This window comes from Bos grunniens, chromosome 10 (assembly GCF_055505025.1).
Source record: "Bos grunniens cultivar Pamir isolate PY7600 chromosome 10, Bosgru_T2T1.0, whole genome shotgun sequence".
Lineage (NCBI taxonomy): Eukaryota > Metazoa > Chordata > Mammalia > Artiodactyla > Bovidae > Bos > Bos grunniens.
The window spans coordinates 18,200,143-18,225,892 of record NC_141174.1 but is presented as its reverse complement, the minus strand read 5'-3'; the positions used below and the strand labels follow the sequence as shown (position 1 = coordinate 18,225,892).

At 47.7% G+C, this 25,750-nt stretch overlaps 1 protein-coding gene and 1 long non-coding RNA gene across 4 annotated transcripts in view; one reads left to right on the top strand and one right to left on the bottom strand.

The window, feature by feature from the left end:
* The window catches only part of MIDEAS (mitotic deacetylase associated SANT domain protein), a 69,319-nt gene extending 45,933 nt beyond the window's left edge, over nucleotides 1-23,386 (bottom strand). For 2 of the 3 annotated variants that reach the window (XM_086319784.1, XM_086319789.1), the window contains exon 1: nucleotides 23,249-23,386. The gene's annotated coding sequence lies outside the window, so the exon portion shown is untranslated. The remainder of the gene's footprint in view (nucleotides 1-23,248) is intronic. The other variant, XM_086319786.1, reaches the window with a different exon arrangement.
* On the top strand, nucleotides 689-22,737 carry LOC147364032 (uncharacterized). The gene is made up of 3 exons (XR_015134026.1): nucleotides 689-927; nucleotides 1,119-1,345; nucleotides 22,143-22,737. It is a non-coding gene; the product is annotated as an uncharacterized LOC147364032 (long non-coding RNA).
* Nucleotides 23,387-25,750: the final 2,364 nt, after the last annotated feature.

Genomic DNA, 25,750 nt, shown 5'->3' with positions numbered 1-25,750 from the left:
AACAATCTGATGAAACCATTCGATGAACTCATGTTAAGTGACAGAATCAGAACAAAAAATAGTACAGGGGGACTTTTTAACTATGTTAAAACTCCGTAGGAACATTTTGCAGCCATCAGAAAATTCCAAACTGCAAATTGCCAAGGTGTAATGTTTATTCTGTTAAGTTGATCAAGATGGTTTAAATAATGATGATGATGATAATGATGATGATGGTAATGATGATATTGATGATGTAAAGGCCTTTGGACAGAATTTCCTCATTATAAACATACCCCAGCCCAGGTCCCAGGCACAGGTAGGTCCTGCCCCCTGCCTTGATGAGGAAGGAAGAAGGAATGTAAACTGGGAGAGGAGGGTTATGACTGTGGGCAGGAGGAGGGCTCTGAAAGACACTTCTGCCCAAGAAACAAAGTGACACAAATAACCCCGCACCGTTTAACCTCCAGAGTCCTGGGTGCTAGCTCTTAATACTGCTGCATTTGCGCTCTCAATTTTACTAATACCTTATTTCAGCAACTTCGTAGGTGACACTGGGGCTCTTTGCGGGCTAGCCTAGGAACCAGCCCAACTACCATTTATAGCATGTTTCTATGGAAATGTGTTTCAAGCTACAAGAAACTGAGCTGCTGACAACCCTGGGGCACGCACGTGGTCTCTAAATTAGGGAACTGAGACGAGCAGTTACTGCTGGGTCCTGGGCTCAGGAAGACAGCCTGTTACTTAGATTCTGTATCAGTTAGTACACCAACCAGCAGTGGTCCCTTTGGAGTTGGCTCGAGATCACTGCAGGGGATGGGAATGGGACCACAGCATCGAAGAATGAACACGATATTCCAGAGAAGCCCACACCCACGCACAACCTGAGTGACACCCACGTACAAGCCTGTGTGACAGGAAGGACATGAAACTGGCCTGAGTACCCTCGTGAGTATCCAGGCAAGCCCTGGGCCCACACGCTCTCCAGTTTCCCTCTGACCCCGGCAAACCTCCAGCCACAAGGCCCTATTTCAGTCTGATAATGGAAGAACAAACTCCAAATTTTTGAGAGTTCTGGAATCTGGCTTGAGCGCGTGTAGGCTTGTGATAAACCCATCTCTCCACACATTCTGTTGCAGTGGCTTCTGCGTCTGCAGGCTCCAACCTGCCCACTCGAGCGAGGTCTGCCCAGGGCTCTCCCGGCTCCACCCACCCTGGGACTCCAAACAACACAAGGAGTCTCCATTTCCTGCCTTGGACTGTGCTAACCACAGGGGAAAGAATGATCGTGGGCCCTCCAGACACTCCACGTGACAAGAAAGTTCCCCACCGAGAAGGCTACCTAGAGTCTGTCGTACAGAGTGAGGTAAGTCAGAAAGAGAAAAACAAACATCATGTCTTAACACGTAGACGAGGAATCTAGAAAAATGGCAAAGATGATCTTATTTGCAAAGCAGAAATAGACACAGACGTAGAGAACAAATGCATGGATACTGAGACAGAAAGCTGGGGAGAGGGGCGGTGGTTGGGGATAAATTTTGGAGATTGGGACTGACGTATATACACTATTGTGTATAAAACAGATACTTAATGAGAACCTACTGTATAGCACAGGGAACTCTACTCAGAGCTCTGTGGTGACCTAAACGGGCGGGCACATGTGCTCAGTCACTTCAGTCATGTCTGACTCTATGCAACCCCATGGAAGGGAGACCACCAGGCTCCTCTGTCCATGGGATTGTCCCAGCAAGAATACTGGAGTGGGTTGCCATGCCCTTCTGCAGGGGATTTTCCTGACTCAGGGATCAAACCCACATCTCCTGCATCTCCTGCACTGCAGGTGGATTCTTTACCATTGAGCCACCAGGGAAGCCCAACCTAAATGGGAAAGGAATCCAAAAAAGAGGGGATAGATGGCCGTTTTGTTTTGCTATACAGCAGAAACTGACAGCAGTGTAAAGCAACTATACTCCAATTAAAAAAAAAAAAAGACAGGGAGAAGGCTCCACACAGGGAGGCAAATCCAAGGGGGAGTGGTGGGTAAGAAGGCCGTTCACTAGGCGTCTCAAGGTTCTGAGATGCCAGAGACACAAGGTGGTCAGAGATGGTCAGAAGACAGTCAGCTGCTCAGCCACAGGCCACACCTGCAGCTGCAAGTCCCAGCAGAGCTCTTGGCAAGATGGGAGGGGTCAGAGGGCCCTGCCGGCCAAGCCAGAGAGAGAGAGACTGGATGAACGTGGGGGCTTCCTTCCTAAGCTTGGTTAAAGTGAAGTGAAGTCGCTCAGTCGTGTCTGATTCTTTGCATACAGTCCATGGAATTCTCTAGGCCAGAATACTGGAGTATTCTGGTAGCCTTTCCCTTCTCCAGGGGATCTTCCCCACCCAGGGATCGAACACAAGTTTCCCGCATTGCAGGAGGATTCTTTACCAGCTGAGCCACAAGGGAAGCTCCCCCCCACCCCAAGGTTGGTTAAAGGGCAACTCTAATTTTCTAAGTTTCAATACTATAATGAATATGTGCAACCCTGCAAACACCCAAGACACAAGGTCACTGGGGCTCCACCTGGGTCAGGCAGGGCCACAGGAGGTCAGTTTGCAAATCACACCCTCTCTACTGCCTGTGTGAACTGCAGACAGAAGAGAGAATCTGCCTCCCGCTGTGGCTAGGCCTGTGGGACCAGGCAGAGGTGAGTGGGCAGCTCAGAGCCAGAGTCTCAACTTCAAGGCCACATGTGCTCACTGAGCTGGAGCCCTGGAAACCCAGGTGCGAACAATCATCTGGGACTCTGAGGCCACTGGGGATTGCCTGCACCAGGCAGAGTCCATGCTGGGAGCCCCAAAGTTATGTAGTTAGTCAGCCTATGAAGTCAGGCCTCCTGTTACTAAAAGACTCAGTTAGCCAATCTGACTTCTCCAGCCCCTGCAGTGCAGCGTGCTGATAAGACATACCAATTCTTTCTTTCAGGTGGTAGCAGATGGGAGGTTTGGAGTTCCTCCCCTGGGGCCTCCCTCCCACCCAGATCCAAAGACATTGATACCTTAAGGTCTTTTTTTAAAGAAAAGTATATAATTATGTAATACAAGTAAAATATATATAAGCTTATACATTGATATGTTATATAAGTATAATATATATTAAAGTAGGACAGCAAGGAGATCAAACCAGTCAATCCTAAAGAACACCTGTGCTGTGTGCTGTGCTTAGTCACTCAGTTGTGTCTGACTCTTTGTGACCCCATGGACTGTAGCCCACCAGGCTCCTCTGTCCATGGGGATTCTCCAGGCAAGAATACTGGAGTGAGTTGCCATGCTCTCTTCCTGGGCATCTTCCCAACCCAGGGATCGAACCCAGACCTCTCGCATTGCAGGCGGATTCTTTACCATCTGAGCCACCAAGGGAGCCCTGAATATCCATTGGAAGGACTGAAGCTGAAGCTCTAATACTTTGGCCACCTGATGTGAAGAATCAACCATTAGAAAAGACCCTGATGCTGGGAACGACTGAGGACAGGAGGAAAAGGAGGTGATAGAGGATGAGATGGTTGGATGCCATCATCGACTCAGTGGACATGAGTTTAAGCAAACTCCAGGAGATAGTGAAGGTCAAGGAAGCCTGGTGTGCTGCAGTCCATGGGGTCATAAAGTCAGACACGACTTAGGGACTGAACAACAACAACAAATATAAATGTTGTATAAATATAATGTATATTAAAGTATGTGGATATAATGTTATATAAGTATAATATAAGTCACTCAGTCATGTCTGACTCTTTTTGACCCCGTTGGACTGTAGCCCACCAAGCTCCTCCGTCCATGGGATTCTCCAGGCAAGAATACTGGAGTGGGTTGCCATTTCCTTCTCCAGGGGATCTTCCCGACCCAGGGATCGAACCCAGCTCTCCCGCATTGCAGGCAGAAGCTTTAACCTCTGAGCCACCAGGGAATCCCAAGTATAATATAGTAAAGTGTATTAATATATAACGTGTTATATTGATATAATATTGTTGTTATTTAGTCTCTAAGTCGTGTCTGACACTTTTGTGACGCCTGTAGCCCACCAGGCTCCTCTGTCCATGGGATTTCCCAGGCAAGAATACTAAATGAGATATTGATATAAATATAATATATATTAAAGTATTAATAAATGTATATATATATATAAAGCAATTTTAAACACACAAATACTCCATTCATGACCACGTCACCTAAATCTTGTTTTCAGATCAGATCAGTCGCTCAGTCGTGTCCGACTCTTCTTGACCCCATGAATCGCAGCACGCCAGGCCTCCCTATCCATCACCAACTCCTGGAGTTCACTCAGACTCATGTCCATCGAGTCGGTGATGCCATCCAGCCATCTCATCTTCTGTCATCCCCTTCTCCTCTTGCCCCCAATCCCTCCCAGCATCAGAGTCTTTTCCAATGAGTCAACTTTTCACATGAGGTGGCCAAAGTACTGGAGTTTCAGCTTTAGCATCAGTCCTTCCAAAGAAATCCCAGGGCTGATCTCCTTCAGAATGGACTGGTTGGATCTCCTTGCAGTCCAAGGGACTCTCAAGAGTCTTCTCCAACACCACAGTTCAAAAGCATCAATTCTTTGGCGCTCAGCCTTCTTCATAGTCCAACTCTCACATCCATACATGACCACAGGAAAAACCATAGCCTTGACTAGACGAACCTCTGTTGGCAAAGTAATGTCTCTGCTTTTGAATATGCTATCTAGGTTGGTCATAACTTTCCTTCCAAGGAGTAAGCGTCTTTTAATTTCATGGCTGCAGTCACCATCTGCAGTGATTTTGGAGCCCCAAAAAATAAAGTCTGACACTGTTTCACTGTTTCCCCATCTATTTGCCATGAAGTGATGGGACTGGATGCCATGATCTTCGTTTTCTGAATGTTGAGCTTTAAGCCAACTTTTTCACTCTCCACTTTCACTTTCATCAAGAGGCTTTTGAGTTCCTCTTCACTTTCTGCCGTAAGGGTGGTGTCATCTGCATATCTGAGGTTATTGATATTTCTCCCGGCAATCTTGATTCCAGCTTGTGTTTCTTCCAGTCCAGTGTTTCTCATGATGTACTCTGCATATAAGTTAAATAAGCAGGGTGACAATATACAGCCTTGAAGTACTCCTTTTCCTATCTGGAACTAGTCTGTTGTTCCATGTCCAGTCCTAACTGTTGCTTCCTGACCTGCACACAAATTTCTCAAGAGGCAGATCAGGTGGTCTGGTATTCCCATCTCTTTCAGAATTTTCCACAGTTTATTGTGATCCACACAGTCAAAGGCTTTGGCATAGTCAATAAAGCAGAAATAGATGTTTTTCTGGAACTCTCTTGCTTTTTCCATGATCCAGCGGATGTTGGCAATTTGATCTCTGGTTCCTCTGCCTTTTCTAAAACCAGCTTGAACATCAGGAAGTTCACGGTTCACATATCGCTGAAGCCTGGCTTGGAGAATTTTGAGCATTACTTTACTAGCGGGTGAGATGAGTGCAATTGTGCGGTAGTTTGAGCATTCTTTGGCATTGCCTTTCTTTGGGATTGGAATGAAAACTGACCTTTTCCAGTCCTGTGGCCACTGCTGAGTTTTCCAAATTTGCTGGCATATTGAGTGCAGCACTTTCACAGCATCATCTTTCAGGATTTGGAATAGCTCAACTGGAATTCCATCACCTCCACTAGCTTTGTTTGTAGTGATGGAAGGCCACTTGACTTCACATTCCAGGATGTCTGGCTCTAGGTCAGTGATCACACCATCGTGATTATCTGGGTCGTGAAGATCTTTTTTGTACAGTTCTTCTGTGTATTCTTGCCACCTCTTCTTAATATCTTCTGCTTCTGTTAGGTCCATACAATTTCTGTCCTTTATCAAGCCCATCTTTACATGAAATGTTCCTTTGGTATCTCTGATTTTCTTGAAGAGATCTCTAGTCTTTCCCATTCTGTTGTTTTCCTCTATTTCTTTGCATTGATCGCTGAAGAAGGCTTTCTTATCTCTTCTTGCTATTCTTTGGAACTCTGCATTCAGATGCTTATATCTTTCCTTTTCTCCTTTGCTTTTCACTTCTCTTCTTTTCACAGCTATTTGTAAGGCCTCCCCACACAGCCGTTTTGCTTTTTTGCATTTCTTTTCTATGGGAATGGTCTTGATCCCTGTCTCCTGTACAATGTCACGAACCTCCATCCATAGTTCATCAGGCACTCTATCTATCAGATCTAGGCCCTTAAATCTATTTCTCACTTCCACTGTATAATCATAAGGGATTTGATTTAGGTCATACCTGAATGGTCTAGTGGTTTTCCCTACTTTCTTCAATTTCAGTCTGAATTTGGCAATAAGGAGTTCATGGTCTGAGCCACAGTCAGCTCCTGGTCTTGTTTTTGCTGACTGTATAGAGCTTCTCCATCTTCGGCTGCAAAGAATATAATTAATCTGATTTCGGTGTTTGACCATCTGGTGATGTCCATGTATAGAGTCTTCTCTTGTGTTGTTGGAAGAGGGTGTTTGTTATGACCAGTGCATTTTCTTGGCAAAACTCTATTAGTCTTTGCCCTGCTTCATTCCATATTCCAAGGCCAAATTTGCTTGTTACTCCAGGTGTTTCTTGACTTCTTACTTTTGCATTAGTCCCCTATAATGAAAAGGACATCTTTTTTGGGTGTTAGTTCTAAAAGGTCTTGTAGGTCTTCATAGAACCGTTCAACTTCAGCTTCTTCAGTGTTACTGGTTGGGGCATAGACTTGGATTACTGTGATATTGAATGGTTTGCCTTGGTAACGAACAGAGATCATTCTGTAGTTTTTGAGATTGCATCCAAGTACTGCATTTTGGACTCTTTTGTTGACCATGATGGCTACTCCATTTCTTCTGAGGGATTCCTGCCCGCAGTAGTAGATATAATGGTCATCTGAGTTAAATTCACCCATTCCAGTCCATTTCAGTTCGCTGATTCCTAGAATGTCGACATTCACTCTTGCCATCTCTTGTTCGACCACTTCCAATTTGCCTTGATTCACGAACCTGACATTCCAGGTTCCTATGCAATATTGCTCTTTACAGCATCGGACCTTGCTTCTATCACCAGTCACATCCACAGCTGGGTATTCTTTTTGCTTTGGCTCCATCCCTTCATTCTTTCTGGAGTTATTTCTCCACTGATCTCCAGTAGCATATTGGGCACCTACTGACCTGGGGAGTTTCTCTTTCAATATCCTATCATCTTGCCTTTTCATACTGTTCATGGGGTTCTCAAGGCAAGAATACTGAAGTGGTTTGCCATTCTCTTCTCCAGTGGACCACATTCTGTCAGATCTCTCCACCATGACCCGCCCATCTTGGGTTGCCCCATGGGCATGGCTTAGTTTCATTGAGTTAGACAAGGCTGTGGTCCTAGTGTGATTAGATTGACTAGTTTTCTGTGAGTATGGTTTCAATGTGTTTGCCCTCTGATGCCCTCTTGCAACACCTACCGTCTTATTTGGGTTTCTCTTACCTTGGGCATGGGGTATCTCTTCACGGCTGCTCCAGCAAAGCGCAGCCATTGCTCCTTACCTTGGACGAGGGGTATCTCCTCACTGCCGCCCTGTCCGTGGAATCCTCCAGGTAAAATCTTTTTTTACCTTATCCCAATTTATACCACAGCCAATGTGATCAGTTTTTATGCCCTCATTGAATAAGTATATGTGCAGTTTTGCCTGTTAAAGCAGAAGCCATTTTTCCCACAATTCTTCAACATTTTCCCATGAATTAATATCATCTTCATACTAGGCTAACAGACTATTCATACTACTTCATACTAGACTATTGTTGGCACAATAGTCCACTGAGTCTAAGTATCACAAATTATGTAGCCATGTGGAACACTCAGGCTGTTTAACAGTTTTTTGCTATTTCAAATGATGTTGTTACAAATATCTTGGTGTGTATAGCTCTTTTCTTATCTAGAATTATTTCCTTAGAATAAATTCCCAGTAGTAATACTAATACATAAAAGGAAATTAACATTCTTTATAGCTTCAAGTTCTACATTTTAAAGATATATTTCTCTGTGTGAGTTATCTGGATTATCTATTTTCCAAAGTAGTTTTCTTGACAACACCTTCCAATCCTGCCAATCAACATCTACCCTTAAAGTCAGTCCACTTTTCCCAGCTCCCCCTGTGGGTTGGGCATCTGGAGCATAAACCCTACAACTGAATGGATGTTAGAGGGAGCTCCACTGAATTTGCTGGGGAGGGATGAGGAAGGAGGCCAGAGATGTGGGTGGGAAGGTGGAGGACTGAGATGGACAGGAAGAGGGAGCTGGTCCCAAGGAGGCAGAAACAAAAGCAGATCTGAAAAGAAATCTGCAAGTGGGCCAACACCTCCCCAGGACATCAACCCCACCCCACCACCCAAGCTTCCTCTGGGCTGATCTTCCAGGTGCCAAGAACAAAGACACACTTCAGTGGGTTCCTAAAGGAGCTTTTAGAAATACTATGTGCTTTCGGGTTCTGCAAACATATTTTGCAAACAACAGAGGCCACGCACTCACCAGCAGTCAAGTAGACTATGTGAGTATAGGCTCAGCCGCTAAGGGAGGCCGACTTGGAGAAAGAAAATATTTTCAGAAAGAAAGTCTACCCCATCAGCCATGGCAGGAAAGATGCTTCTCCACGGCTCTCTCTTTAAGTGGCATGCAGACCCCTGATAACTGTTCCACACCAGGAGGGCCCCTGAGAGGTAACACGGGTCCCACTGTGAGGCATCATAAATTACACTGCCTGCCAGGCTCCATTCACAGGTTTGGGGAATTTCTGAGCAGGAAAAGAACCACATGTGTCTAAGTATCTCATTTTATAGACAGAAGGAGACCCCAAGTGCCTGCTTTGGGGCTCCTGCGGCACCCTGCTGCAGTCGTCGTCAGGGGGTGCTCGTCCGCCCCCTCCGACAGGAAAAGCTGCAGTGCAGCCCGTCCTGACCACCACTCGGCTCAACAGGGCTTTCATTTTAAAACCTCAAGGTCGGCTGACTCGTTCTCCCCAGTTCCTTCTCTGTGCAAAGCCGGCAGACAGTGCCGGGCACGTCCTCCGAGGGCAGCTTGTGTTTCTCCTTCTTCAGGGGTTGGGCTGATGGGGGAGGGAAGTCTCTGCCACCTTCAAACCAGCTCCTAACCGCCACCGCCTCCTCAGAGTCCTCTCCAGGATGAGGGGGACCCAGGTGCTGGCTCTCTGTGGCCCTAAATCCCCTTCTTCTCCTCACCCGGGTCTCCCTCAGGCTCAGAGCAACAGCAAAACCCCCAGGGTATTGGCTCCATCCGCAGGTGCCAAGGGAGACTATCAGCTCACCCACCACAAGTGCCCTGGACCTAGGCCAGGTCCTGGGCCTGTCCCCCGCCTCCCCCTGCATCCTCACATCCCCTCAGGCCACCCTTCCAGTCACATCACCGACACCTACCTGTGCCAGGCCAGGGAGGAGCCAGGCACACCTGCGGCTGATGCCAGCCTCCTCCTATGGGGAAGTGCGACTAGAAATGCTAGGGTGGAGGCTCAGGAAGGCAGCAAGGAAGCAGGTGACTTCTGGCCGGCTCTGTGGGCATCTGCCAGCAAACGGACAGGGAGGACGTTCCAGGCAGGGGGCCAGCACCGCACAAGGCACAGGGGCTTGACCGCCGTGCTGAGGAGCAGAGACAACATAAAGGGCGGCTCGAGGGAAGTGCGTGCGGCAGGAGAGGTGGGCTGGGGCTCCCAGGCCCTAGGGTGCCTTTCTGAGGATGGGGAGCTTCCTCCTGCAGGACTTGGGCAGCCCTGAAAGGTTTTTAAGAGGGGTGACATGATTTTGCCTGGAGGATTCCATGGACAGACAAGCCAGGCAGGCTACAGTCCGTGGGGTCGCAAAGAGTCGGATATGACTGAGCAACTAACACTTTCACTTTCACGATCAAAGCTGTGTTTCAGTAACATAACTCAGATCCCTCAAGACTTCTTTTTCTGCTTCAGTGTTGTTTTTAACGCGATTCCGTTTCATCTGGACAGAAATGGGCCAAAGGGGGCAAATTGTGCCAGAGCCAACACTGGCCCGGAACACTCCTGCTCGTCCCTCCTGGGGGTCACCCTGACCCCACATTGGTAAGCAGGCCTCAGGCTCAGGCCTCACCTCCAGTCCAGGATGCAAGAACTCGGCCCTTAACACACTCAGCTGCGTGGAGGCAGCAGCTCCCCACCAACAGGCACCAGGGGAAAAAATCTGAAACACTAGCAGCCACCACAGCCATGAGTCCAAAAGTTCAAAACTGCATTTTTCTCTTTAAAGCAAATGAACTGCTTCATCTAAGTTTACTGGAACTGAATGACCAAGATTTCATGCAAGATGCCCTTACTTCAAAGAGTTATCACCAGAGGGCCTGGGGGCAGGAAGGGAGCTGGCGCTCACCTAATCAACACCTCGTCTGGATGAAGAAACTGGGCAGGGATGTGACTGGCAATGCTGACAGTCCCAGGTAGATGAAGCCCTAGCTCCTTTAGTTCTTTCTCAGCCAGGATATTGGCTAAAACGCCTCCACCAGGTTGACATCATCAGAACTTGAGAAGGGCCCAGTCCTGTTGCTTTGGACAGCTTGGGCACCAGGGACCGCAATCATTCCACACACCAAGCAAAAGTGAAAGTGTTAGTCTCTGGGTCGTGTCTGACTCTTTGTGACCCCACAAACCATAGCCTGCCAGGCTCCTTTGTCCATGAAATTCTCTAGGCAAGAATACTGGAGTGGGTAGCCATTCCCCTCCCCAGGGTATCTTTCCAACCCAGGGATCAAACCTAAGAATGGCACAGAATCGCACAGCAGGAGATTCTTTACTGGCAGAATCAGATTCTTTACCATCTGAGCCACCAGGGAAGCTTCCACAAACCAAGCCTGAAGCCAAAACTCCAACCTCCAGTGGAAAGCAAGACAGCATCTCCCAAACACCTCATGGCCCCGTGGGTCTTGCCCAATCCAGAGGAGAAACAGAATTCACGCTGTAGCTGCCTGTTAGGCAGAGAGAGCCAAGCCTTGGCCTCGGTCCTTACAAGGCAGCACTGAAGTTTTCCAAATGTTTAGGGAGGATCCAGATGCTGGGATGAGCTCTCTTTTCCACTGGAATCATTCAGATTCCAGAGGAAAAACCCAACTGCTAATAAAACACTCAAAAGCACAAAAGGATCCTAAAGTTTAGCTGGAAACTAAAGGATTCAGAAAGAAGATCAAAACGTGGATATTTTCAGTGGCCTAAAGGGGATGCCCTGTCTCCACTTCCTATGAACTGCACTGTCCAATATTCCCAGTTTGAGGGTTAGGATGGGCTCTGGCTTCCATGATGGACATCTGTTCACCGGGCCTGTGCACCCATCCTCAGGTTTCAGGAACCTGGTGCTGTGAGTCCTTGTGGAGGGAGGAGTTTCACTTGCCACTGGGGAAGCTGTAACTCCAGAATGTATGAGAACATGGGCATGTGACCTAAGCCAGCCAACCAGATGCTCCACCTGGGCTCTGCCTCTGGATTGAGTGACACCACAAAGAATCAAGGAGAGTTCAAAACTCATTCCAGACGTGGTGGCAGCATTCAGGTTAGCTGGCAGCCAGGCCAGAGGCATCATCACTTTGTCTTCGGTTCCAGCTACGCAGCTTCGCACAGAGCCTGATAGATTTCTGAGCCTCCTTCTCCAGATTTCCAGGACATTCAGTGAGTCACCAGATATCCTTCCAATACATTCCTTTTCTCATTAATTTAGCCAGAGTCTGCTTCTGCTTTTGCAGACCAAAGACCTAGATTACCCCAGTATGTCCTTCGACCTCTACAGACTCCTCTGGCTCCCCGAGACAACACCTTTGCTCAAGCTTCTATCCTTCCCTCTGAGAAAAGTCTCATTTAAATACTCGTACATAGGAGAAGATTATAGCCACCTTATAATCACAGATATGAACAAAAAGACATAAATGCTGAATATAGCAATCCATCCTACCCAGGTTCTAAGTAGATGCCCCAATTTGGGGAATTAACACCAGAAATTAAAAGCATTACCACTCTTTTGGACTCTTCTCTGTTTCCCCATCAGTTCAGGGCAGGGTGGACTTGGAGTCAAGAAACCTGAGTTCAAGAACTTGCACATGTCATTCCAACCCTGGGGCAGGTGGTACCTGTACCACCTATTTCTCCAAGAGGTTAAATCAAATGAGAAGAGCCTACTCATGGCAAAACTACAGGAACTTTTAAATTCCTAAGTCAATCATTCCTTTCAGTCCTCTCTTTCTTGATGTCCCCAGGGATGAATAGGTGATCAATTTCAACTCAATAAAAGACATATGAAAATATGTATCTAATTAAATAATTTTCTAAAAAAAAAAAAAGGATATAGTTCCCTGACCAGGGATCGAACTAGACCCCCTTGCACTGGAAGCATGAAGTATTAGCCACTGAACCACCAGGAAAGTTCCCTCAATATAATATTTTTAAATGAATAAACTTCCATACATAAGAAAAAAAAAAAAAAGAAAATATGTATCATGTGTTGTACTCGGTGAACAAAATAATGATCTCTGCTGTCGTAAAATGCAACGCTTCCTCCTCCTTTGGCATCTGTGGCACCAAGCTCTCCTGATGTCCTTCCTTTCTTCTTGGTCTCCGTTGCTAACTCCCCTCGTACTGTACCCATTACATGGGGATCCCCTCACCTCCAACTGCATGCTCTCCATGGGTGATGCCATCAGGTCCCCTAGCTCCAACAGTGTCCTGGTGATTCCCAAGTGTCTGTTTCAGAATGTCTGACAAACAGGGGGCTAATGGGAGGTAATCGGATTTGTCTGGAACTTGTCTAGAAGCTGTAGCTGCACAGTAAGGAATCATTTTTACTTAAATGATATGTTTATTGGTTACTTAAATGATACATTTATTGATAGCTTGCTGAGAGTCCATGGGGGAAGCAACGCTCCCCACTGCCATCCTCCAGTGGTATATCTTGCCCCCAGACCCACGTGTCCAACTGCCCACTAGAACTGCTTTCTCGAATGTCCTGCAGTTGTCTCCAGAGATTAGACTCAGTGTCCCTCCCCTAAAACCTGCTCCTTCCCCCTTATGTTTCAAGTAGAAAGCTAAGCAAACACTCCAACTTCTTCCTTGCTCTGTTCATTTGGTTGGACCTCCAGGCCTGTCAACCCAACTCCCATGACACCTTCCTAATCCAGCTTTTCCCTCCCTCGCCGCTCTGGCTCTGACTCTTTTTCATCTCGCCCCAGGGACCACACTGACCTCCTGCAGTGACCTCCTCACTGGTCCCTCTGCTGCCCAACTTCCCCATCTCCGGTCAATCCTCCATATCACAGTGAGTGATCTTTAAAAAGACAATCTGATCCTCTCTCTCCCTCATACACACACATACACACACACACACACATCCATGGGACCCCAGGGGCTCCCACTGCCCTCAGAGTAAGGTCCAAATCTCTCTGCTGACACCAATGGCTGGCCCATGACCTGGCCCCCGCCCACCCCTTTCTGCACCCCCTCCCACCAGCGCTCCACCACACCCACTGCTGTAGCTCCCAGAGCAAACCGTGTTGTGTCACACCTCCATACCAGGCCCTGCCTGAGTTGCTCCCTGTGCCTTGAATGCCCTGACCCCCTTTGCCACCTGGTGGACGCCTACTCCTTCCTCAGGACTCGGCTCAAACACCAGCTCCTCCAGAAAGCCTCATCCTCATTAATTCCATAGCCTTCATTGGGTACAGGTATGGGACAAGGCACTGGGGCCGTGCTAGACCTTGCCCAATGGTCCCACTCTCCTCTGGCCTGGAGGAAGTGACCCCATCCTGCTTCTGAGCCCTGCACACCCCTGAATCCTTTCACCCTGACATCCGTGGCACTAATGGCTCTTAGCTTTTGTCTGTCTCCCTCAGGGACTGTGAACCCATTGAAGCAGGAGGCTGACTCTTCTTTATCTTTGCATCCCCAGCACCTTGCATATGGCGTGAGTGACTGAATGAAGAATGGGAAGGGGAATCATTCTATAAACCATGACAGGCAGCATTCCACTGCTACTGGGTATTCACATCCGAAATGCTAGCTGGATACATCAGCACAGGCTCTTTGAAGGAAAATCCTGAGCCTTCCCCAACCTCCAGTGCAAGTGGAAATGAGGATCCAAGAGTGGCTTTGACCCCTAAGTTGTCCCAAGCACACGCTGTTGGGAGGCCACAGAGGAAGCGGATGTAGGCTCATGGGGTAGATTCCTCGCAGGCCTCTTACAAGTGCCAGCAGTAGGGAGGCTGGGGAGGGGAGACAGGTGAAGGAGAGAGAAGGAGAGCAGATGGGGAGGACTACGGCCTTAGAGCAAAGTGTCTGCCATGCATGGCACTGCCCTCTCCCAGCCCCACAGCAATGACAGGTCACCCAAAGCTTAAGTCCTTCCTTTGCAATCTTGAAGTTTAAAACCCACTCCATGGATCTCTGTATCACACCCTACTCACCTGTTCAAAGAACCTTTCTTGCTTAATCGCCTATGGTTATTTCCTAAATTATAAACCTGCCGTCTGTTCAAGGGTGAGCCTGGGCAAAGAGCCCCGAGCCTGCTGCCTGCGGGATGTCACAGTACTAGCATTCAGCATGCTGGGTGAGACTGTACTGTTTGAACACACACATATTTCATACTACAGAGCCCCCAAGTTCAAGCCAACCACTTTATCTGCTGCCTGACCTTAGAAACAACACCTTCTTCCAGAACTAGAGGAACCGCCTAAGATGAAGTATCAAGAGCTTGTGTGTCTGCCAGCTGCCTGCTGCCCTACTAAGGGACTTTCAAGGTTAACCCTGATTGCATTCTTATTTTTCACTTTTCACACTGACTTTATTTTATTGTTATTTATTAGTTGCAGCACAAAGGATCTTGATCTTCACTGAGGCATGCGAACTCTTAGTTGCGGCATGTGGGATCTAGTTCCCTGATCAGGGATCAAACCAAGGCCCCCTGCACTGGGAGCTCCAGGTCTTAGCCACTGGACCACCAGGGAAGTCCTGACACACTGTTTAGAATCTGATCCTCAGAAAATGCAACTCCACCAAACTGCATTTTCTTAGCTGACAGGTCCCTCTGGCTATAAACCTCAGAAGCTGACTGCCAGCCTCCTGGAGAGAAGGGGCAGGTGGGATCTCTGATTGGGCCACATGCAGTGTTGGCAAAACTGTAGCTGTTCTACATATGCCCAGTGAGAACAGTCAGTCTTGCACTCATGGGCTTTCCCAGAGGGTGCTAGAACTGTGTTCCTGGGCCTTCTAGCACCCCACTGTCTTTCTAAAGACCTCGCTTTCACCCTGGCTTTTGGTTTTGTTTTTCTTTCAAGTTTCTTCTTTTTAAATCTTTGTGTACTGCCTGAAGGAAACTAAAGAGAGCACTGTAAACAAAACCCTTGGTTTACAAATACTGGAACTGCTGATTATGATGACTAAGACGATCGATGCAGGATGGTGAAAGAAAATGGAACGTGGGGGTTGCGCCTGACTGAGTTCCACTGAGCAGCTGTGTAGTCTCAGAGAAGTCACTTATCCTCTCTGAACCTTTTAGTTAAAAATGAGTTACCTCAGGTACCCTTTCCAGCTTTAAATTCTCTGAGATGCTGTTACTACGGTTACTATAAAACAGAATGATAACAGTCCCTAAGGTCCTAAAGCTAGAAAAGGCTCATCAGTTCTAAAAACTGATTATTTTGTGAAACAGCAGACTCTAGACAATGTGGGTTTATTAAGTGCAGTTTATGCACAATTTTTCAGAAATAGTTTTCTAGGAAAATCCCAGTTTCACCCTTATAAGTACATCAAGAAACTTCAGTTAAAAGTTGAATTCAACATACTGACTGCAACATTGCATGTAACAGCAAAACACTGGAAACAACCCACACATGCTCTTCAACAACAGACTAGTTAAAGAACTTCCCTGGGGGTCCAGTGGTTAAGAATCTGCCTTGCAATGTAGGGGACCTAAGTTCGATCCTTAGTCGGAGAACTATGATCCCACATGCTACTATAGTCGGAGAACTATGATCCCACAGGGCTACCAGAGCGCCACAACTAGAGAGCCTGTGGGCCATATGATGCTGTGAAGGTCCTGCGTGCTACAACTAAGACCTGATACAATCAAATAAATAAATAAATATTTTAAAAAAAAAAACAGTTAAATAAATGATGGTATATCATTTATTTGTGGAATATAATTTAGCCGATGGAAAATGTGAAGCGGCTCTATGGGCACTGATATAGAACAATCTCCAAGACACATTAAAAGTGAAAACCGCAAAATGCAGAACACTCTGTAGGGTATGCCAGCATTTGTTTATATATTCATATTTTCTTCTATGTGCAGAAGCCACATCTGGAAGCATGGCTGAAAAATGACAAATTGTAGTTGCCTAAGACAGAGACACTTAAGGATTGAAGAAATGGGCAACATTAGAGGATGGGAAATTAATTTTTCAAAATATTATGTTATCAAATTTATCAATATTTTCTTATGGGTTCTGTTTTGTCCTTTTCTTAAGAAGGTCTTCCTAAAAATAAAAATTTTAAAAAAGGTCTTCTTTCTCTCAAGGTTAAAATACATAATCATTTTTCTAATTCTATTGCCCATTTATATATGTTTATATCCGTATCAGCTTCCCTGGTGGCTCAGCAGTAAAGAATCCGCCCACCAAGCAGATTTGAGTTTGACCCCTTGGTCAGGAAGATCCCCTGGAGAAGGAAATGGCAACCCACTCCAATATTCTGGCCTGGGAAATCCCATGGACAGAGGAGCCTGGTGGGCTACCGTCCATGGGGTAGCAAAGAGACATGACTTAGCAATTAAACAACAGCAGCTGTTTAGAATATATATATACCTGTATAGTAATCTATTGTCTATATTGACTATTACACTGTATGGACTTTTCTGGTGGCTAAAATGGTAAACAATCTGCCTGCAACACAGGAAACCCGAGTTTGATCCCTGAGTCGGGAAGATTCCCTGGAGAAGGAAATGGTAACCCACTTCAGTATTCTTGTCTGGAGAATTCCATGGACAGAGAAGCCTGGCAGGCTACAGTCCACACGGTTGTAAGGAGTTGGACATGACTGAGAAACTAACACTTATACTGTATAACTTACCCCTATTGAATTTTGAACTATATGTATTACCTGTTTTTTAAAAATCCAAGTATAGTTGATATACAATATTATATTATTTCAGGTGTATAACACAGTGATTCAGTATTTTTATAGGTTATATTCTATTAAAAATTATTACAAGATCACAGCTATAATTTCCTATACTATATATAATATATGCCTGCTGCTTATCTATTTCATACATAGAGGTTTGTGTCTCCTAATCCTATACCCCAGATTTGTCTCTTTCACTTTCCTTTCCCCTTTGGTAAGCACCGGTTTGTTTTCTATGAGTCTGTTTCTATTTTGCATATACATTCATCTGTATTACCTTTCAGATTACACATGTAAGTGGTATCATACAGTTTTATCTTTCTCTGAGTTAGTTCACAAAGCATAATATTCTCTAGGTCCATCCATGAAGCTGCAAATGGCAGAATTTCAGTCTTTTAACGTCTGGATAATATTCCATTCTTTATATATCTTCCCTATATATATATATGGGCTTCCCTGATGGCTCAAATGGTAAAGTGTCTGCCTGCAAAGCAGAAGACCTTGGTTCGATCCCTGGATCAGGAAGACCCCCTGGAGAAGGAAATGGGCAACCCTCTCCAGTATTCTTGCCTGGAAAATTTCATGGACAGAGGAGCCTGGTAGGCTACAGTCCATGGGGTGGCAAAGAGTCGGAATGACTGAGCAACTTCACATTATATATCTTAATCCATTCATTTGCTGATGGGCAACTTGGGTTGTATATTATCCTTTGAAGAATAAAACTGAGGGGAAAAAAAAAAGAACCTATCAGATTTTTTAAATTTATTTATTTTCTTTTTGGTCTCACCACTTGGCATGTGGGATGTTAGTTACTCAACCAGGAAATCAAACCCACAGCCCTGCACTGGAAGCAGAGTCTTAACCACTGGACTTCCATGGGAAGTCCCAACCAGATTTTATTTTTAAATAAAGATTTTAAAGAATCTAGCATATGGGGTGCATTTTATGGTATGTGAATTATATCTCAATTAAAAAAGAAAGACTCTAGCTTATACGGCAAGGTTGAGATTAATAGCACGAGAACTGAGTGGAGTCAACAGAATCCTCCCAGTTAAGCCTGATGTTAGGGTTCAGCCAGGATCTCCCCAAGACTCAGCTTTATAGTATAGTCTAGTTTTATAGGTCAATACCTGTTTGGGCAAATCAAAGCTGCAGTCAACCAGGAAGCATCTCTTTGCCTTACTCATAATTCTTGTCTGAGAGTTCCCCAGTTCTTTGTTTTCAGTTGGTTCCCTTAGAGGACCGGCCAACCCAGGAAATGAAGGTCTCCCCCTCCTCAGCCAGTGCTCAGGCTTAGGACATCCTGGGGCAGGTCAGCTAGGTTCAAATCAAGACAAGGAGGAGCCCATGCTGAAGCTGGACAGATCTGTCTAGCACCCAGGGGGAAGAGGCACTGGAAAAGAAGCTGAACAATGAGGTGCAAAGCCAGGAGGTACCAGAGAGAGGCTAACAGGCTCAAGGAGGAAGGTGGCTAGATGTTCAGAATAAAGACTGGGAACTGTGGTTCTTGGTGCTTGGCTCGGGTGTGTGTGCCTATGCACAGCCAACAATATCTGAAGACCGCTGCACTGCTACAACCTCACCATCACACCATCATCCTCCTTATCAGACATCCCCTGGGAACACCAGGGAGGACAAAGATATATAAAACAGGGACTTGCAGTATAGTTAAAAGTGATAATGCTGATCCACCCAAAAGCACATTTATGAAGCCAAATGAAAGATGTTATTGGAGCTATGATCCAAGGCTGAAAGTCCTCTAGACCAAGTTTTAAGGTTCCTCCATCAGGGGGCCCCAGTGGATGTTACTGGAATCTCAGGGAGAGGCCCACAGGGTGGAACAGAGGAAATCCTTAAAGAGAGAAACAAGAACAAGGCTAAAAAGGACAGCAAGACTAAGCCAAGTGGGAGAGAGGAAAGAGAAGGCATTCCAGACTTCCAGGAAAGCATGAAAGGTAGGAACGCTTGCCACCAGCAGTTTGGACAGACACACAGAGCGGGTCACAGGGTCAGAGAAGAGGGTTAGGGCAGGAGAGCAGTGGAGGCCAGACCCCTGTGTGGGAGGCCCCGACTGCCAGCTTAGAAGTTTGATCCTTACCGTGCAGACAGTGGGGAGCCATTGAAGGTTGCTGAGCAGGAGGGTGACCCTTGCAAACAGGCGTTTTTAAATGAGATTACAGAGGAGCCCTTTATCCCAGGCTCATTCAAAGACCTGTGTGTATTTCAAGTGGCACTTGAGACAGAAAGTCGTAAAGCAGTGCCCTGTGTCATGTAGAAGAAGAAGAAAAGAAAAAGGTTTAAGGGTCTCACAAAGAGATGCTTCAGTGAGAATGAGAAAAGAAGGGGGGCACATTTTAAAGAAGGAAACAAATTTGCAGGACAGAACCACCAGTCATCTGGAAAACTGCAGCACTTTCTTCAGAGTCTGGAATGCCCTCTTTTGGCTGGAGTGGTTCTGCCTCCTTTTTTGGAGGTTAGTTGTGATGTCAAAACACAGGCTTGTGGTGCAGGGAGGCGGCTGGGAGGAGGCAGATGAACAGAAACATAAATGCTGGGCCTGAGAGCGTAAAAGGCCTCCACACTAAGACCACTGTCTTGCAGGGGGACTTCCCCATCTGCCCCTCTCAAGTGGAGGCTCAGAGTTTTTGTCAAAGCTACTGGGAGCTTCCTAATTACCCAAACAGCTTCTCCTCTTAAAACAATAAAGTGATTTTTTAAAAATCTGTCAAGTTTTGATGCAGAGCTTTGTTGGTATTGTTCCTACACATGCATAGTGAGGCAGGAGGCAGGGCTGTTCTGGGGCCACAAACCGGGCAGTCACTTTAGGCCATAAATCAGCATTTACGTAAAATGGGAGAGGAAGTCAGGATTAAGTTTCCGGTCTTAACCTGGGCTGTGTACAACTGCAAATTCTGTAAATACAGAGGCAAAGCTGAGCAAGCCAGGGAAGGGCCTGAGTTAGGCACAAAAATCAGCCACGCTGAACTGATGACAAGGGCAGGCGATTGCTCCAGGCTGCTCTACAGTTCCAGGGGTGGGGAGTGTCTGATTCCTTTTTTTTTTTTTAATAGTTTTATTTATTTATTTATTTTACTTTTTATTTTTTTGGCTGCGTTGGGTCTTCGCTGCTGCACAGGTTTTTATCTAGTTGTGGCGAGCGGGGGCCACTCGTTAGTTGCAGTGCTCAGGCTTCTCGATGTGGTGGTTTCTCATATTGCGGAGCACAGGCTCTAGAGCACTGGCTCAGCAGTTGTGGCACTCGGGCTCGGTTGCTCCTCAGCATGTGGGATCCTCCTGGACCAGGGACAGAACCCAAGTCCTCCGCCTTGGCAGGCAGATTCTCATCCACTGAACCACCAGGGAAGCCTTGAGTCCTTCTTTCTTTGGCCTCTGCTAGAGGTTCATCTCCCCCGCTCTCCTCCCACAATCCCAGGGGGCCTTTGGGCACTTTTAGTCTCTGCACGGTCTATATGAAGACAAAAAATCTGGAGTCAGAAGGGAATGCTCCCCTCCCCTCCCCTTTAGACTGTGCTGTGTACCAGTGGGCTCTTTCTAAAGTAGCCCTGGTCAGGTGATGCAGCTAACAGGACCTTGACAGTCAAGTTCAGTAAAAACCCAAATGTACACAACACTGCAACTCATGGGAACTCCCACCTTTGCAGTGTTTTTGCTCTAGCCCTCCTTCCCCTGTGGCAATTGTGTCTGGATGTCCCAGACTTTCCAGAAATGTCCCGATTTCACGTGCTTTTCCTTGAGTCTCTGGAAGCACGTAGGTGTCTGCCAGGGATTATGCCCTAATGTTTTAGTTGGACAAATGGTCACTGTGTCCGTGACATGCAGCTGGCATGAGGTTGCAAAACAGTGTTTTCCCTCTGGGTGAAACTCCGTTCCTTGGTTGGGGAGAAGGCCAGGAACGGGGAAGCTCCAGGGTGCCGGGCCAGGGGTACCCATCACCGAGTCACACAGTTCCCTCAGCAGGGCCGAGTGTTGCCCTTGCAGAACCTTCTGCCTAGGGCATGGAAAAAGTGGGCTGAGATTTGGCATGTTGGAAGAAAGGCCCAGCATGCAGCCTGTCCATGTTTGTGACTCTGTTTTAAATCCCTCTGCCCAGCATGCAGCCTGTCCATGTTTGTGACTCTGTTTTAAATCCCTCTGCTACAGTTAGCCACCTCTGAGGCCCTCAAAGAAAACTGTTTGCCTTATTTCCACACTTGAAGGCTTAGCTCCCTTCCTGCCGTACGGTGGCTCAGAAGGTGTGAGGACCCCCTCAACCCTGGTCCGTGTGGCCAGGCTTGCTCAGGAAGGAGGGAGGGGTTCCTCTGGAGAAAAAGAATATGAGTCACTCCTCCACCCCCACCCCAGACACTGGCCACAGACAACAGTCTCAAAGACCCAGCACTTTTCCCTTTGCCCAGAACACAATAAAGGAATTAGGGACCCACCTACTAAGTTTCTACATCTGACACTTGACGGCTCAAAGTCTAGCTCACCAGCTCAGTCACACATGTCTGACGTGTCCTCTTTGCAGCCAGGCCCCAAGCCAGTCACCATACAATTTTGCTAATTCAAACTGCTTTCCCGTTTAGGGAGGTCGATAGCCATCTCCCATCTCCTTTTCCTGCTGACGTCATCCCACATTTTCTACAGGCACAAATAAGGGTACAATTCCTGGGACAGTTTTCAGGCTGCCTGAGGTTGGGAGTGGAAGGATCCTGCCCTCCCGGGTCCACTCTACTTCTCTGGCTATTTGGCAAATTATCCGAGGTGAAGGGAGAGGCGAGGAAATAAATCACCTCGCTAAGGTGAAAGGCCGAAAAGAACTCGGCGACTGCAGCTCAGACCTAGATCTGTCCTGGGCATTTGCAATGCAAATGCGCGTTTTGTTCGCTGCCACCGAGGTCTTGCACAATAGCCTGTGTATAAACATCCAGGCCAACAATGCCTGACTGTGCAATCATGCTGTAATTACAGGCCGGCAGGAAGCTGCTGCTAGGAACTGTTCCATTCAACTTCTAGACATCCCATGTCGGAGTCTCCACCGCACCGACGAACATTCCTGCACACACCAACGCGTCCCCGACGCGGCCGCGGCCGCTCCAGTTCCAGACTCCAAGCCCCGGAGCCCGGGCGCCACCCGCCCGGCCCGCCAGTCCCAAGTTACTTTGCAGAGATGTCATAAACTTCTCAGCTGTTCTTTAAAAAAAAAAACAACCCTACGCCACGAGGCTACCGAAGGCGGCGCGAACCACCATCGAAGTTCCCAAGCACATTCCTGCAAGCCCTAGCAGTTTTGGAAGAACAGAAAAAGAGCGAGATGCCTCAGAGTCCACTGGAAGCGGGTTTGGGAGTTTTATATAGAAAACACTCACATATGTATGTGGGTGTGCTGACAGTTTTTATGGCTAAATTGCAAAGTGTTAGGCCTTAGTGATTACTGTCGGGCTTGGGACGTGGTGTAGGAGGAGAAGGGGGTGGGGGAGTCAGAGGAATTCGTTCAAAGGGGACTTTGGGGCCGTTCTGGGTTTTGCCTTTTGGAAATGCGTAGGGGTGTTTCCCAAACTTCCAAGTGGCTGTGCTCTTCCTCACTGTCGGGCCAAGCAAAGAAAAGTGGGGGGGGGGGGGGGGGCGCGGGGGGGAGTTCCTTTAACTTCCTTCCAGCAACCTCAGCGAGGGCTGCAAAGAGTCAGAGCGCGCGTCCCTGGGAAGCCGGGCGGGGGCCGGGGGACGGCTGCGCCCAGCCTGTCGGGATGGCTGCCCCCACCCCCACCCGGGGCGGAGTACTGGACCGGGACGCCGGCCACGGGAAGCCCCTTCCCTGCGCCCCTGCGCTAGCCAATGGTGCCTGGAGAGGCCCGGCTGCAGCCCCGGGCTGCTCTGAAATCTCGCGGCCAAACAGGGTCGCAGCCTGGGGCCTGGATCCCGGCTGCAGGGCTCACTCCCTGCAGCGGCCCCCGCACGCCACCCCAGCGCCGCCGGCCCTCCCCGCCCGCGCCGCCGAGCCCGGACCCCGAGCGTTTCGGGGGCCCCCACGGCGACGCCGCGGCTGCGGAGGGGGAGCGCCGAGCCCCGCGACTCACCTGCGCGCTGGATCCCGGGGCCGCTCGGAGGGGCGCGGGGCTCGGGGCGCAGGCGAGCAGGGCTCGCAGACTCAAACTTTGTTGCTCTCGGGACGGCGCAGTCGTCACTTCCTCGCGGAGCGGGTGGCGCGGCCCGGGCGGTGACCCAGCAGCTCGCGCGGTGGCGCGCCGGGCCCTGCAGCCGCCCGCGCCCCCGGCTTTGCGCGCCCTCGGCTGCGGAGGGAAGAGGGCTACGGTCCGCCTGCGTCCCTCCGGGGGAGGCTCTCTCCAGCCTGGTCGTTTCCGCGCGAAGATGTGCTGGATCCGGGAAGATGGTGTTGGGGTTCAGGGGCCCAGAACTGGAGTTCCAAAGAAAACAAAGGATGGGAAAGGAGGAAGAGAAAGTTTTTCTGTTTGGTGTTGAGGCTAGAAAATCATGTTAGAAAACACGGGGCTCTGTGTTCGTTTTTGCTTTGCCTTTGTTTTGTTTGCACCAAATAATGCCTAAGCTGGGCCTTAAAACTCGAGTCTCCTCTTCCCACATCCCCTCAAATGATCGGCACTCTTGTCCTTCGTCATTTCCAGGGATTATAAGGGCGCAGGACGTACAGCGTTTATGACTGACTTCAGGGGGCAATCTCAGCACCCAAGTTGGGGCTGCAAAATAGTTTTTGTTCTAATCCTCCCTCGCGATTTCCACCTCCTTCTTTATACTCAACTCACAGACCTCTTCGGGGCCTGACACAGTCTGTGTTTCGTCATGGACCGAAAGTGACTTGGAGAGTAGGGTGGCGTCCTGACAAAAGGAGCTTCAGGCAGCAGTAACTCCGAAATCTATCATCGCCCAAAGTACATTAGCTCACGCTATTAAAAACTACAACAACCAAAAGCCATCTTTTAAGTTTCCGATAAGTAGCAGCAAAGTAGTTTAAATGGCAGAGGCAGTCTTTCGGGAGGCAGTCTTTCAGGAAGAACTCCTGATCCGGTAAAGCTGGAGAGAAAACCGGTTAGCCTTTGCTGTGGTTTAAAAAAAAAAAAAGCAGACATTTGAAACGGCAGTGGAGGGCTTTCATAACAGAAACATTAGCTTCATTGTAACTTGTGAAAACAGGGACCTTTTCAAAGGTGGTTCAAAAGCATCAGTTAGGACTCAACAATTTTCCCTTTTCCCCCAAATACTGCTGCTACTAGCACATTGGTCAGATCACAGAACCGCCTGTTCCAAGGCTTCATCTTTTTACGAAGGCACAGGAAACCGCAGAGTTGAGTGAAGGCTTTGTCCAGAAAGGTGGATGTAAAACTGATAGAAAGTGACACCTGAGAAATTATCCTCAGGTCTGCATTAATACCGAGTGGGAAACCACAAAGGCAGGCTCACCCAAAGGTTAGGAGTATGAAGACAGACGGTCTCCTAGCAACATGTAAGGCCCTACATGGTAGCCCTGTATGCACTGCTCTCATTTCTACTGAGACATTATTAATTCAGTTCAGTTCAGTTCAGTTGCTCAGTCGTGTCCGACTCTTCTCGACCCCATGAATCGCAGCACGCCAGGCCTCCCTGTCCATCACCAACTCCCAGAGTTCACTGAGACTCACGTCCATTGAGTCGGTGATGCCATCCAGCCATCTCATCCTCTGTCGCCCCCTTCTCCTGCCCCCAATCCCTCCCAGCATCAGAGTCTTTTCCAATAAGTCAACTCTTCGCATTATTAATGGCATATTTTAAATAACCACATGTATCAGGTGTATCTTGCTTTGAGAAATAAGTTCATTACTAGACTCTCAATCATTATAAATTATCTGAAACTTTTCCGACACGCTATTTGGGGGTGGTGGTGGTGGAGGGATTGTCCATTTCAATTGTGAAATAGAAGTTAATTTCTCAATGTGCTCTGCTTAAAGCAGGTGATGATGATAATCTAGGCATAGAGAGAATATGCTTCTGAAAATCTTGTTATACTCCATCTTCGCTAGAACAAGAGCAGAATATTTCTTTGTTCAGTATTGTGATTCTGAATTCTCAGTCACAGTTTCATGAATATTCAGTATTCCTGCACGCCCAGGAATAATTAGCAGACAGTGTAAATGTCTGAAGGATACTTATGCATGCACGGACATGCATCGCTTTTTCTCTGTATAGGGTGACATATTTGCTGGAGTATCACCAAGTGCAGAAGCTGTTGCAGGCACCCTCGAAAACAGCCCCCTGCTAACAGGGGTCCCCTCCCTCTGGGTATTCATGCCCTATACAATCTCCTCTTCTTGAATGTGGGCTAGACTAATGGACTCAATTCTAACAAATCACGTGTGGCAGAAGTCATGTGATGTCACTGCTGAGACTAGGTTATTAAAAAAACCTAATGTGGCTTCCATCTTCGGTGCTCTGTTTCTTTTCTTGCTCTTTCTTGGATCACTCACTGTAGGGGAAGCTAGTTGCCATGTCGTAAGGCAACCCTGTAGATGAGGCTCAAGGCCGCCCAACAACCACAGGAGTTAGCTTGACAAGGGATACCTCCCTTTGGC